We start from the raw sequence: 14369 nt of genomic DNA on the forward strand, positions 1-14369 counted from the left end.
ACAGGTGACCATGTGGCAAAAGGCATTTCAGATGAAGGAGTGGCACAGAGGCAAGAAAGCTGCAAATGTGCAGAGAGGTGCAGTGGGAGGATGCCAGAAGTAATACAGAAGCTCATCATTGCAGAGGAAACATAGACTGATAATAGCATTCTACAGAAAGGAAAGTAAGAAGAGGGTTATGTCTGCTATGGACAATCTCCTGGAAGAATGTAAGTGTCAGGTCCCACTTGAGACTCCTTCATGCAATCAGACCAAGCTGTAGTTCAAAGGCTAATGAAGCTCTCCAAATACCATAATTTAAAATGACAGGATAGATAGATGGGTAGATGGACAGATATATGTATGAATGGACGTGTGGGTGAGTGGATGGATGGATTGATAGATGGATGAATGACTGGATGGGTGGGTAGATATATGGGGGAGTGGGTGGATGGGTAGATCCCAGTGAGGGAGACCTCATCAATAATCACACAACCTGGGTTAGTGACAAGAACACTGCATTTGGAGTTGGAAGGATAGGTTTGTGTGTTACCTCTGTACCAACTGGCCTGTTTACCTGAGGACAAATCACAAAGCTACTATGATTTTCTTTCTTTCTTCATAAAGTGTGTGTGGTGGTGGGGGGGGTTGAGGGGCTCATGATCCACCCTACTGATATCACATCTACTGTAGAATTGAGAGAAAATAAGGCCATACCTAGCAATGTGCTTAGAAATCTGCAAAATCCCACTTTAGTCCTGAAAGCAAGTACAATCATTATTCCCACCATTCAACAAGGTACTTATGATAAATGTTTACTGACTGCTTAAAATGTGCCAGGCATTTTCCTAATCTATCCACATGTCCTGTGGATAGATTAGATGAAAAGATGAATTTGATTGCTGCCCTCAAACACCTTCCATTCTAGCCTGGATTTTTCTCAGATCCCACTAAGCAGCAGCAGCATTATCATTCTTCTTGCTTCAGTTCCTTCCTTCCTTCCTTCCTCCCTCCCTCCCTCCCTTCATAGCAGAAGACTGTGTCTGTCTAGGCAACTGCTACCCTTAGTGCTTAGCAGGCAGCAGACCTTCAATAGACACTTGCTGGATAAATGTACCACGTGATGCACATTTTATAAGTTTCCTGCCCTCAAGTAAATCACAGTCTAGAAGAACAGAAAAGGAGAAATCAACGGAGACCATCATCTGGTGCCATGAAAGAGTATGCCCAGGATGCTATGGGAACATCCAGGTAACAGACGTGAGTTAACGCTCCTACTTTATCAGGGGTTTTGGGCGAGCCCAGCAGGTAGAATGAATAATCTGGACATTTTATGGGTCAATGAGAGCCTGATGTCAGGCCAGGTTAAATGTCTGCAGGATGCCATCACAGTGGTGAGAGGTTTAGGAAGCCTCCTGGTGCGGTTGCAAATACAAGGTGCAGAAATGGCAGGGGCTGTGACACAGTCAGGCCCTGCAGCAGCAGTTAGAGAAGAAAGTTCCGGAGAAGCTCAGACCCCCTCCTTCCCCATCCCCATCTGTCAGAGCCCATCTCTGCCTTTGCCTCCAACCTGTCCATTCCGACCTCCTTTGGGAACTGTGTCTTTTACACAAAACTGTTTTCCCCAGCCATTTGGTGGAGATAAATAATACAGTTAAACCCAGTTAAATAAGGGAGGGGAAGAAAAGAGTTAAGAGATATGGGCAAGGGAGAAAAGCATATCGTTTCAGATTAGATTTGAAAATAGACAGAGGGTTGATGGAATTGATTCTCATTACCCCAAGTTATACTCTCCGGAACCGTTTCCCCCCTTCTGCTGCATTTTTTTGCCTGTTCTTTTTCATTTAGCTTTCGCCATGCATCCGTGGTTTCTTTGTGTGTTTGCTATTTCTTTTTTTTTCTTCTTTTTTTTTTTTAATTGCATCCAAACAGTCAATGAGTTGTTCTCCCTGCCTCCCCCATTCCACAACACTGTAAACCAATGCAGAATGAGGACAGGGGACTAACTTTCACCAACGCCTACCTATGTGCCAGGACAAAGCTAGGAGCTTTCATTCATTGTCTCTGTCTCCATCATGGGAAACCTGCACAAATAAAGTAGTTGGCAGAATGCCCATTTTTCACCTGAGATATCTCAGGCCTCCAAAGATGATTGGACTTTCCATCTAGTAAGTGGAAGAACATGAATTGAAGTGCTGGTGTCCTGATTCCAAATCCAGTATTCTCTAGATTTGGGCCCAGAAATGGGACCTGCCCATTTGAGTAAAAAGACTGAGGGCTCAAGTCCACACTGGGGACGTAATTTAAAAAGTCCCAGGGCAGGCATCCTCCTGGGTGAGATGGATGCTCTGTCTATTCATTCCTCCTTACAGAATCACTTGCTGGCGTTAAGTGGTGCACCCTTAGCTTTTAAGATGTAGTTCACCCCTGGGAGAGAGGAAGGGTGAGGGGCGGTTTTAAGACCACTTTGCTCATTCCTATATTTCACTGAGTTACCTTTAACAAGTTCCTTTCTCCAAGCTTCCCTCACCTCACTGGAAAATGGCAAAAGCAATCTCTTGGGATTGTTGTGAGACCTGACAGAGAGAAAATTCTGGAAGGAACTAGAACAGCCTTTACCAAATGCATATTCCCTGTCAGTTGCCTGCCTTCTCTTCACTCTTTTTCTCTCTCGCCGCTGTCAAGACAAGAAGAACTGGGTTGTTTTGAGAGCAATGGAGGATGACACGGTATCAAACACAGAGGACAAGGCGGCAGAGGTCATAGAGATAAAATGTCCTGTTTTATATGAAGTGTCTTCAAGATGCTTAAGTCTGGTTCCCAGTGCCCTCCACCCTTTTTAAATCATTCCGATGGGCTATGACCTGGAATCATGGAAAATCTCAACAGACAAAGAGTGCAAAGGGTCGGTGATCTCACGTACCCTTTTACACACTGGGGACATGAGGACCAGAGAGGGGTAACAACTTGCCTGAAGTCACACAGCCTCATAATTCAGTGCTATTCAAGGATTACAGGGGTGGGGGGAGAGACACAAATTTATGAGGCAGGGTAGGGTGGGAGGCAGGACAGAGGTGAGAGGTGGAACTTCCCTGACTCCTAAAAGGATTCTACAGCACATTCTGGCAGCAGTGGGAGGATGGGGGTAAGGAGCAGGGTTGTAGAAGTCCCTCATAACTCCAGGGCTCCCTCAGCCCCTCCTGAGATGCTACCAGGATGGCTCCTCATGTCTCTGTTGCTGAGTCCAATTTCTCAACCCCCAGAACCCTCACCTCAACCCATAGGTTTTCTCACATGAGTGCCACATGCTTAGATTCAGACCTGACAGGTCACAAAATGCGATGAGTCAGGAAAGCATGACATCTGCAGTGCTGTGCGTGAGGAAGGAAAAGTGACACCTTAAAACGTGGCTAAAGAGAGTGAACTTACTGGCCACTGACTCTACCAGTTACTGGCAGCCAGGCAGGAGGGACTGGTCTGGAAGGAATATCGTTACATGATGGATTCACTCCAGGGCCAGACACTGGACTAAAGCCAGGGCCCTCTGTGCTCCAAGCCACAGTCCACTGGTCCCAGGCACAGCCCGACCAGTCTCATTCATGCTGCATCAGCTGTCTGGGAGGCCCCAATCTCTTCTTCTGCAGAGATATTATCTCCCCCTTCCAAACCCAGCCGAAGGGACTCCTCCACCCCTCTGAAGAGCCCTGTGCCCAATGCCCTCTCCCTTCTCTGAGCTCTAAATTCCTCTGCCAGGTTTCAATTCCTTTCCATGGCTCACTAGCATCATCTGTCTGGAATTCTCTTTTCCTTTGCTAGGCTGTGAGATTCTTCTGGGCCGGGAATTACTCTCATCTCCTTGGACTTCTTGGTAACTCATTCTTTTTTTTGCATCTGCAGGTGTTTGATACACATGAGCTGATATAAGTTTAAAACAGAGGCACAGGAGGGTAAGCCTCCCTGTTTCAATTGACAGACAGGAATGTTGAGGCACAGTGGGTGCTGAAGGGACTTAGACTGAGACCCAGAGGAGGAGGCGCCAGGTGAAGGTCTCTTATCCACCTGTCTCCCACCCCCATCCCCATCCCACTCTATGGCTCCTGTAGCATCTATCAAAAGAGCACCAACCTGGATCCTATGGCATGTGAGGGTCAAATCATGACAAAGGAAGCACCCTGTGCCTTGCTTGTGACTCTAGGTGTGTCATTCCCTCCCTGGCCCCCTGCCTTTAGAAGCATAATTTCATGCTCTTGTTCATACTGTCCTCTCTCCCTAGGCTGTTCCTCTGTCTTGTTTGCTTCATCTTCAGTTGTAAGTAAACAATTCTTCTCCTCTTATACTTACACCAGTGTGAGTGTCAGTGCAGATCCTCCCTCTTCCCATCAAGAGGTGAGTCTACTTCTTCTCCCCTTGAATCTGAGCTGGCTACACAGCTTCCTTTGGTCAAAGAGTTAAAGCCAAAAATGACACCAGCAGGGAAAAATGTTTGTCAACCTGGGCCTTGCTTTCTCTTGCTACTCTTGCAAACCCTGGAAGTGCCATGGGAAGAAGCCAGGGCTAGCCCGCGGGATGATGAGAAACATGACCCATCTGCCCGCCCAGAGCCCCCATGACAAAGCCTGCTGCTAAACACCAGCATGCAAGAGAGTCCACCCTGGATCATCCAGCTCCCAGCAAAACTGCCAGCTGACCATAAGCACATGACAGAGCCCAGCAGAGGCCTGCCAAGATGAGCAGAAGAACTGCCCACTGAGGCTCAGCCTAAACTAGCAGCCCACCTAATCATGAGCTGAAAAACTGCTTTAAGGCACTAAGTTTGAGGAGTGTTTGTTACACAGCAATAGCTGACTGGAAGAACTCAGATGTCTCCTCCTTCATGAAGCCTTCCCACCTCCAGAGCTGGATTGGGTGCATGCATGCTCGCTCGCTCTCGCTCGCTCTCTCTCGCTCTCTCTCTCTCTCTCTCTCTCTCTCTCCCCCTCCCTCCCTCCCTCCTTCCTTTCCCTGCTGTGCTTATCACATAGTGTTATAATCATCAGTTTAGTTATTCTATACATCACCTACCTGCTGTTCCCCAAGTCTCCGAGCTTTTTTAGGAAGGCCTAGACTCCCTTGATGCTGCTGTCTACATAAGACTTAGCTCAGAATAGGTGCTCAGTGGGTATGTGTAGAACAGAACAAATGGATGCTGAATGCTTCCCTGGGCTTGGGATCCTACCATATCCCCCCTAGCCCCTCCTCCTCCTCCTAATCAAAACCTCTATGGCCCTGATTTGAGAGAGTGAGTGGATGTTGATTGGCTCAGACTTCATAGCTTCGGGAGCATAATCTCCCTCTATATTCCTTAAATAAGCCCTGTGCCTGTTCAGTGTGTTCATAGCAGCCTTGATTGTAATTCAGCCTTTACTCCATTACTCTTATTTATAACGTGGCAGAGCATAGAGCCCCAGGCCGTCAGCGGAATGATTACAGGACCCTTTTGACTTGCAATTCCACACCATTCAGTCCAATTTAAACCCGCCACAGATGGTGCCCTGTGGCAGGGAAGGGACTGTAAGAAGATGCCAGGCTGGGGCTGGGGAGGAGGGAAGGACCCTCTTGATTTTCTGACTGCATCAGAGGAGGAGGAGAAAAAGGCTCAGGATGTCCAGTGTCCCCCTGGACCAGAACAGTGAGTGGCTGAACAATGGCAAGTCATGGCCTTCTCTGACAGGGTCATCCTATGAGATGATGAAATGTGATGGTCATATTGCCAAGCTAGCAGTGAGGAAAGATGAACGCCACCCTGGTCTTGGCTCTGAGACCCTAGGTGAGACCACAGTGTCCTCATCTGTCCAATGGGAAGAATGATCCCTCCCCCCCCACACACACACCCCCCAACTCCTTTGCTAGATGACTGGATGAAGTAAAGGGAGACACTCATGAGAAGATACTCTGAATAAAATGTTGTCTGTGCCAAGTTCATAGCAAAGATTAACACTATTCAACCCAATGGAAGGTGTCTGGAAAACTGAAACCAAGAGGCTTGATGAGAAAGGCTACAATCCCCATCCATGTGCTAATACCCCAGCTTCCCAACACGGCACAGTCAGGGCTTAGTCTCTGACACCAGCCACCTGAGTTCCCCGCTCTGCCACTCTATTTATTAGTGGAGTAATCTTGCAGATGTGCCTTAACTTCTCAAGGTCTCATTTTCCTCCTATAAACTGGAAATAATATCAGAATAATCACTGGCATGTGAGTGCCAGAAAGGCACAGACTGGACCCCCTCACTCATCCCCAAGCCCCAAGTCCTGGCGCCTAGAACAATGCCTGATATTAGGTAGCCACTTACTCGAAAAGAACAATGGACATTTTGTTCCCAGATGCTTGCACATTTTATCTCATTTACCTCCCAACATCTCTTTGGCTTACAAACAATAACACGTCCACATGTGTGCAGCATTGAGCTAATGACGTCCACATGTGTGCAGCATTGAGCTAATGACGTTCACACGTGGGCAGCATTGAGATATGACATCCACATGTGTGCAGCATTGAGCTAATGACGTTCACACGCGGGCAGCATTGAGATAATGTGTCAGCACAAGGCTTGGGACCAGCGTCTGCTGCATCAGGTCTGTAACTGTGTGCTGCTCCGACCACCACCTCTTTGGTGCCACACAAAGGTGTTGCCAGTTAATGTGTGCTTTGGGACTGCTTGCTCTAAAGCTCCGGGGCCTGTATTTGATGGTAAGTGTCTGGAGAATAAGAATCACATCTGTCCAATTACCCCTTCAGGGCATTGTGGTTACAACCTAGAACATCACTGGGGTGTGGGACTAGGAACCATGATGTATCTATTGCCATGCCTCCCCCACCCTCAGCCCACTTGCTGGCTCCACTTCCAGAACCACAGAAACTCAACCTAGACTTAACCAACTCAGCGAACTCAGCCCTTGCTGCACCAGGCCCTGTGCCAGAGCAAAGAGTCATGAAACTCAGAGAGGACAGAGGCTGTCCCCATTACATGGTAACCAGGGGCTGGGTCAGCAAGCTGACCTCAGGGACAGACTCCACCTGCCTGATTCTAAGTGTCCTCCTGGCTCGACCACTGGCCTGCTTTGCTTTCTGAACCTCATTTTTCTCACGTGTAAATGGGAGCTACTGTGGCATCCTAGGAGGCTTTGTAGAGGATTTCCTAGAGAGGGTCGTTTTAGGTAAAGGTGCTTGGACCCTATTCTCTGTCTTTATAGGAACCTCCTGCTATCAAAGAACACAGAAAATGGTCTCCCATTACCTGGTGCGCAAGGGACCCTCGCCCCCACAGGTCGGTTCTATCGCATGATAATTACAAATAGACACGGGGCCCACTCCACCCCCCATGTTCCATGCATTCATCCCATCCACAGCCACCACAGGCTTTTTATCTTTTCTGAATATTGCCTTTTAATAACCACCTGGTAGTTTAACTCCTCCCCCCCCATTACCACCACCCAGGTTCTTATCCACAGAGTGAGGTGGAATCCACCAGAAAGAATCCTGTTACAAGAATGTCCTGGTGATGAGCAGGCAGGTATACCCATCACGGCGGTTGGGGGGGGGGTGAGGGCGGGGACCAGGCCGAGGGCTGGTATTCAGAGTGAGGACAAAGCTAGACAAATCATCTCTAGAGAAGATATGATGGAATCAGCCCAGGGGAGTCACAGGTAGGTAGGCGGTCAAGTTGAAACACCCTCAAAGTCCCTGCAGAGATGCCCAGCTGGGTGAGCAGAACATCCATCTCTCTGTGCTCCCAAAGCGCAAGTGTGTTCACAGACACGGGCTCCTCCTCACAAAAGTCTGCATCAGTGTGCTTCCTGGAAAGCATCCACATCTCCTTGCACACACAAACAGGCGTTCACACACAGTCATCTTCCCATGTGTGTGCATGAATACACAGATGGACTCACGTCTGGTGCACTTACGTATGATACAGACACTGGTGCTACAGAACATACAGGGCTGCATGTAGATGCACATGCACAAGCTGCAAAACCGCTCCCTTCCTTACATTCGCATGGTGAGTAGCTGTGCTGCGTCCACAATCATGCCTCCGCTGACACAGATACACAACACATACATATGTGACACTGACAACACGGCAACTACAGGCATATGCAGGGCCCTCACCCAGGCACACTATCATGGCATGTTCAGCTGGTTGTCTCCATTTGCACACTACCATACAAGCACAATTCTGTACATGCAAACCCACAGCATATATGTGGCATCTTTACACATAGGTGTGGGTGGCCACATTCATGGGCAGAAACACATGTACATGCTCAGGCGTGCACATATCTATGAAGAGGTGTGTACCCAGCCTAAGGACATACTCAAGCCCTCATTTATGTCCTCATACAACTGATACCAGCAGAAGCCCTCTCTGGCCCGGGCATATCTCTGGATCTCTCCTCCAGCAAGCCTGGCTTAGCACTCAAGGAGAAAGACCAAATCCTCTCCCGCCTAGTCTCTGAAAGCCATTTCCTCTTTTCTAGTAAGACTGACAGGCCATCGCAGAGCAGAGGAGAGCAGAACATTCTCTGTTCCTGGGCTGTCCATCCACTTAATCCTTTCCGATTTTTGTTATGGGGAAAAAACTCCACCGATCTGTTATTTCATCCCCTCAGCCTGATGTTCTTAAAAGAGAAAGACTCACACGAGGCAGAAAGAGACCCATTGATGCTCGGCCCCACGTGGCCCCGGCAACATCGCCATGGGGCTCTGACTCCACGCACTGCAGGCGGCTTGGCTGAAAAGTGAAGTCAGTGTCCTGGACGCAGAGGCTGGAGAATCCAGAAGCAGAAATAATGTGCTTTTGATCCTTCTCACACTCACCTGACAACAACACACAATGCTGGTCCCACCCCAAGCTTGCTTCATCCTCAGAACCTCAAGGGGGCTCCAAGCAAGCCTATTTCATAGAGAAGAGACTGGGCATCCAGAGCTGAAGGGACCTGCCTTGGGGGCCACGGCAGCTAATTATGAGGAGTGGAGATGTGAACTCAGGTCTTCTTGCCCCAAAGGACTTTCTAGACTCAGGGGACTCTAGAAGAAAGCTGGCCAGCCCTGTGTCACCACCTGGCCTCTGAAATTTTCCTGCTTCAGGGGTGTGGTCAGGAGTTTCATTCTAGAGAAGCGCACCCAGGTCACTGCACAGGCACTTTTCCAGCCTGACTTGTCTACAGAGAACTGTATAAGGAGATGAGAAGGCGGAAAAGTTCTGGAGGAAGAATGGCCTAGCAGTTGAGGATCTGGCATTGCCACTGCAGCAGCTGCTCAGGTTACAGCTGTGGCATAGGTTCGATTCCTGGCCCAGGAACTTCCATATGGTGAGAGCATGGCAAAAAAATTAAAAAAGTAAAACGTTGGGGGTGGAGGGGAGAGAAAAGGAGTCAGGAAGAGGAATGGGACAGTGCTGGGAAGAGAGAGAGGAAAAAAGATGGGGATGAAGGGAAAGCGTTTCAGAGGTGGGAAAGTCATTTTTCTTCTAAAAACATGCGCTGAGCCCCTTCTCACTGTTTAGTCCCAGGAGATATGCCAGCAGGATTTTCCTTCAGGGAACCCTCAGGCTAAGGGGACCAAGGCCTGCTTCATCCTAAAGCTGGATCAGATGTTTTAAAAAAGTATTTGCACAATTACGTTTCAAATCAGCGAGGAAAGAGAGAATGCAATGTGACCATAACAAACCCCTGTCCCTGCCATGAATCTGCTCACAAAGACAGGCATCAGTTATCCATCAACGTCTCCATACTTATTTCCCCACATAATCCTCACCACCACCTTTGAAGACAGTAACTATAACTCATTATATCTTCATGGATATATGTGCATATACATATGCATATATATGTGTACACATGCACACTCAGACATACATATATGCATTTGGCTCAGAGAAAAGATACTAAGAAAAGACCACATAGGATTTCAACAGTAGAGGCAGCAGTCAGACCCATGCAGCCCAAGTCCATGGTCCTGGCCCTAAGGTACCCATTCCTCCTACAGCCCCTCCCACAGCTGCATCTGCTACCTGAGGTGGCTGATCAAGCTCAACAATACTGGGTATTTAGCAGAGGACAGCACAGCTGGATGACCCATATACAGACAGCAACACTGAGGTTGGAAGAGGTGAGGTGTCTTGGCCAAGGTCCCAGTACAATAAATGTCTGGACAGGGACTCAGGTCTGCCCTTCTGATCCCCAGATCAACGCTCTTTTCTGACTGAGCTCTGTAGCAGGCAATGCATTTTCAAGATGAAGAATCCTCACCCTGAGGTCACTGACCCAAAAGCAGGAACAGATAGGAGAGAGCGCGCCTCTTCTAGACAAGGGAAAAGGGCTGGAGGAGAAGTCATCTTTCCATCCTTGGGGCAAGAGCTCTATTTTTTTTTTTAATAGATGTGCCAACGGAGGGCCAGGAAGGGAAGGGATTTGCCCAAGGAAAAGAAAAAAAAAAAAAAATGAAGCAGCCTTCTCCAAAAAAACCCAAACTCCTTTCCCATAGAATCTACTCTGACCAGCACTGGAAGTCATTGAGTGTTGAGGTTAAAAAAGACAGGAAGTGGAGAGAGGCACACCAGTGGCTCCAGAGGTGTCACTTATTAGCTCTGAGATCTTTGACCCAAGACAGCTTGTGGTTTACGATGTGTGAGGTCACACAGGGCTGTTAAGCTTTAGTTAACGCTCTGCTGTCACCATCTTGAAAGTGTTAATAATTTGTGAACAAAGTGCCTCATGGTGTCATTCTGGACGGGCCCTGCAAATTCTGAGGCTGGTCCTGTCATGGGTACTTCCCGACTCTGAGCCTCAGTGTCCTCACTTTAATGAGTGACACGAGTGATGGTGACAGGCACTGCATTGCCCACATCCTCCCTGACACTCTTCTTCCTAGGACAGGTGACAGCGCCTCCTCCTGCAGGTACCAGGGCTCTGCCCAGGTCTTTCCTCACCCTCATGCAGAGGCCAGAGATACCAGGGAGTTTTATTCTCCACTTGTTTCCCTGCAACCCTCACTGTCAGAGCCCTTAGCCAATGACAGCTGGGAGGTAAAGAGAATACCCGAGCTTGGGAATGTCCTTGGCGTGTTCTAGACTGCCCCCCATAGTTCCCCAGTGGGTCAGATACCCACAGGAGCTTCCTGCTCAGCTATATACCCTTCACTGGCTGCCTGCTCTGCCCTGCCCATTGCGACTTCCTGGGACCACCTCCCAAATACCTCACCTGCACACATCTCTCTCTGTTCCAGGGTCTGCTTCTCACAGAACCCGATTTAGGACAGAACTGCTGTGAGCTTCATGGAGGTAATGCATGTAAAGTGCTGAATAAAGCATCAGGCAGAGACACAAGCCCTCCATAAATGGTAGGTTGACCCCCTCCCCCAAAAAGCTGCTTTACAAGAAGACCTGAGGAAGACTAGAGGACTTTTATAATTGACTTGTAAATGCTTCCTCCCAATGAAATCATCCCTACAGACCCTGCTCATGACCAGTCAGGAATGATTTCCAGGGCCCCAATTCCCACCAGAGGCAGATGCCAGTCATTCTGGCTCCTGGGACCCAACCCCAAGTGAAAGCTCGAGGAATCACCATCCACTCCCCTCCTGGCCTCAGCAGCAAAAGGGAGGCACAAACTCAGAATCCCTGAGCCTGGAAACTGAACATCTTGTCTACCCTTTATTTCACAGATGCAGCAATGGAGGGGCAGAAATACACCCTGATAGGCCAAACTACTGTGTGTAGGGCAAGTTTAAAGGAAGAAAGCAGGTGGCCTGCCACCTATCCTCCTAATAAATCTCACCATTTGTGATTTGTTATTTATTTGCCCTGTGCCTACACACATACATACTGGAAAATAAGCGCCACAGCTGCGAGGATGTTTGCCTGTTTTGTTCACAGTGATATCCCTCAGGAGCCCAGTGCAGTGCCTGGCACATATTAAGTGCTCATTAATATTTATTAGGTGAGCAAATACTCCTCGAAGGATACCCACAGCCTATCCATGCAGAAGCTCCTTCTGGCCTTCCTCAGAGGAAACAGTTCCAAAGGGTTTCAGGGCTGGCCCCCCATTATGATCAGAATAGTGCAGTTAAATGGGGGCTCTGGGGCCAGACCGCCAAAGTGACCTCTGGCTCCCCTAGTTAGCCCCTGTGAGACTTTGGGCAAGGTACTGGCTCTCAGTATCTCCATCTTTAAATAGGACAACTGACAATATTTATCAAAGGAAGTACAGGAGGTAGAACACCAATCCCAGAATAAACACACAGCCCAGACTAGCTATCATTAAAGTAATGAGAAATGCCTTCGCATCCCTAAGACTTCTTCTCTCATGCTGCCAATATATTAGGGGGCATTTTCCAAAGTGTGGGGAGATGCACGAACGCTGGTGCCTTCTGGTGCAGAAAATAATGGCCCACAGTCCGTTTTCATCAAATTAATGAACAGAGAATAACAACATGAGAAAGTTGTGTCCTCCCCAGTGTCTTTCAGCCTTTCTGCTAACCTCAAGGAGAAAGCATCAGTGAGGGGCTATAATGTTTCTAACAAGCCAGGGAGAACAGCCCTCAAAGCCCCTTGGCTCTTGACATTAGCTGGCTACAATGTAACAGTGCTGCTTCCTTTCATTATTCCTATTTGTAGAGGGGTCTTCCCCTTTTAGTAAGTGATGCTAGTTTTCCATTTATCATCATGATATTGAAGTTTCCATTTTCAATGCCTGTATTACTTTAGGAAAAAAATAAGCAAAAAGAGATCTAAAATATGGCACAAATGAACCTACTTACAAAACAAAAACAGACTCACAAACATAGAGACCAGACGTGGTTGCTAAGGGGGAGGCAGAAGGAAGCGGAATGGATGGGGAGTTTGGGATTGGTAGATGCAAACTATTACATTTAGAATGGATAAGCAAGGGGGTCCTACTATTAAGCACAGGGAACTATAACCAATCTCTTGGGATAGAACATGATGGAAGACAGTATGAGAAAAAGTGTTTGTGTGTGTGTGTGAGAGAATGACTGGGTCACTATGCTGTATCACAGAAATTAACATGACACTATAAATCAACTATACTCTAATTAAAAAGAGAAAGAATGCAGATATGGCCAAAATGATGATGACAGCCATGAAATGATGAAGGTTTGGGAAGTTCTGGTCTAGACTTGGTCCATAAGTCCTCCTAGAACAGGGCTGCAGACTCCACTGCTTCAGATGCAACCCTGCCATTCGCTTATGTGCTATGGCTTTGAACAAGCCCATTCCCCTCCCTAAGCCATCCTCCCATCTCTAAAACGAAGGGATCTGAAGTCTAAGCCTTCTGAAAAATTTTGAAATGTGTTGAATCTTTTCAGGATTCCAATAAAAACTGGAACCAACCCATGGAAAATGGATCAAAGCCATGGGGCTGCCTCACCTGTCTTCCTGATGTCTCACTCCCTGATGAAAGTTTCCAAATTCCGCTGACATGGTTTCACTTTTTCTATTGCTTCCCCTTCCCTGCCCAACTCCCAACAAAGAAAAAAAGCCAGCACTTTGGACCCCATGTTTAGAAACCTGACTCGTTACAGCATCCTGTTGTTCACACACAGTATCAGAGGCCACGTTCGCTCCCTCGACCTTCACTGCCTGCACTCAAGTTCCCTGTGTGGGGTTTTGATGGAAAGGGCCCTGGGGAGGGCATGTGGGTGGTCATGGCAGATCCTCAGGACACTGGAACCCTAAGCTTTGGTTCTGACTTGGTTCTTCTGTTTGGATTATTTCATGTGTACTGAACACAGGATGCCCAAGAGCCGGGGAAGAGTCAGACCAGGTCTCCCCCTGCTTCAGTGAGGCCTCAGGTTGGCAGGGTGGGCATTCAGCTCATCAGTGCACCAGAGTGAGTAATGCAGCTCCAAAAGTCATGCACACGCCAAAGAAGGAACACAGAGGGAGCAGTGATTAACCTTCCCTGAGGGGGCAACCATAGAAAGTTTCCTGGGCAGATGGTGTCCCAGTACAGCCAGGAAGAGTGGACAGATGTTTGCCAGATGAAGATGGGGAAAGGTTTCTGGGCACAGAGTGCAAAACCCCATGCTGAAGATATTGAAATCCTGGGGTGTCCCTGGCTCAGGAGGCAGAAGGCCACTGCCTGCTAGGTGACCTTGCAAAGTCACTGAACATCTCTGAGACCTCAGCCTCCAGCACCACCCAGTCCTGAAAGGCATCGGACACTGGGGACAGTCTCACATGTAAGATACGTGGTCCACCTGTGAACAGATGGCTCAGGATACAGTCACGGCTGTGCACTGAGCACCAGGACCTCTGTGTCACAAGGAAAGTTGAAAAAGGGTGTAGAGGCCTTGAAAGCCAGACCAGAGCAGACCTGTCTCAACCTTTT

General features: G+C 48.2%; 1 protein-coding gene and 1 long non-coding RNA gene across 7 annotated transcripts in view; one reads left to right on the plus strand and one right to left on the minus strand.

Moving 5' to 3' along the window:
- The window catches only part of ASTN2 (astrotactin 2), a 915211-nt gene that overhangs the window by 791613 nt on the left and 109229 nt on the right, over positions 1-14369 (minus strand). The window lies entirely within an intron of this gene.
- LOC110256902 lies at positions 4985-12786 on the plus strand. The gene is made up of 3 exons (XR_002338989.1): positions 4985-6708; positions 11245-11358; positions 11683-12786. It is a non-coding gene; the product is annotated as an uncharacterized LOC110256902 (long non-coding RNA).

This window comes from Sus scrofa, chromosome 1 (assembly GCF_000003025.6).
Source record: "Sus scrofa isolate TJ Tabasco breed Duroc chromosome 1, Sscrofa11.1, whole genome shotgun sequence".
NCBI classification, from domain to species: Eukaryota; Metazoa; Chordata; class Mammalia; order Artiodactyla; family Suidae; genus Sus; species Sus scrofa.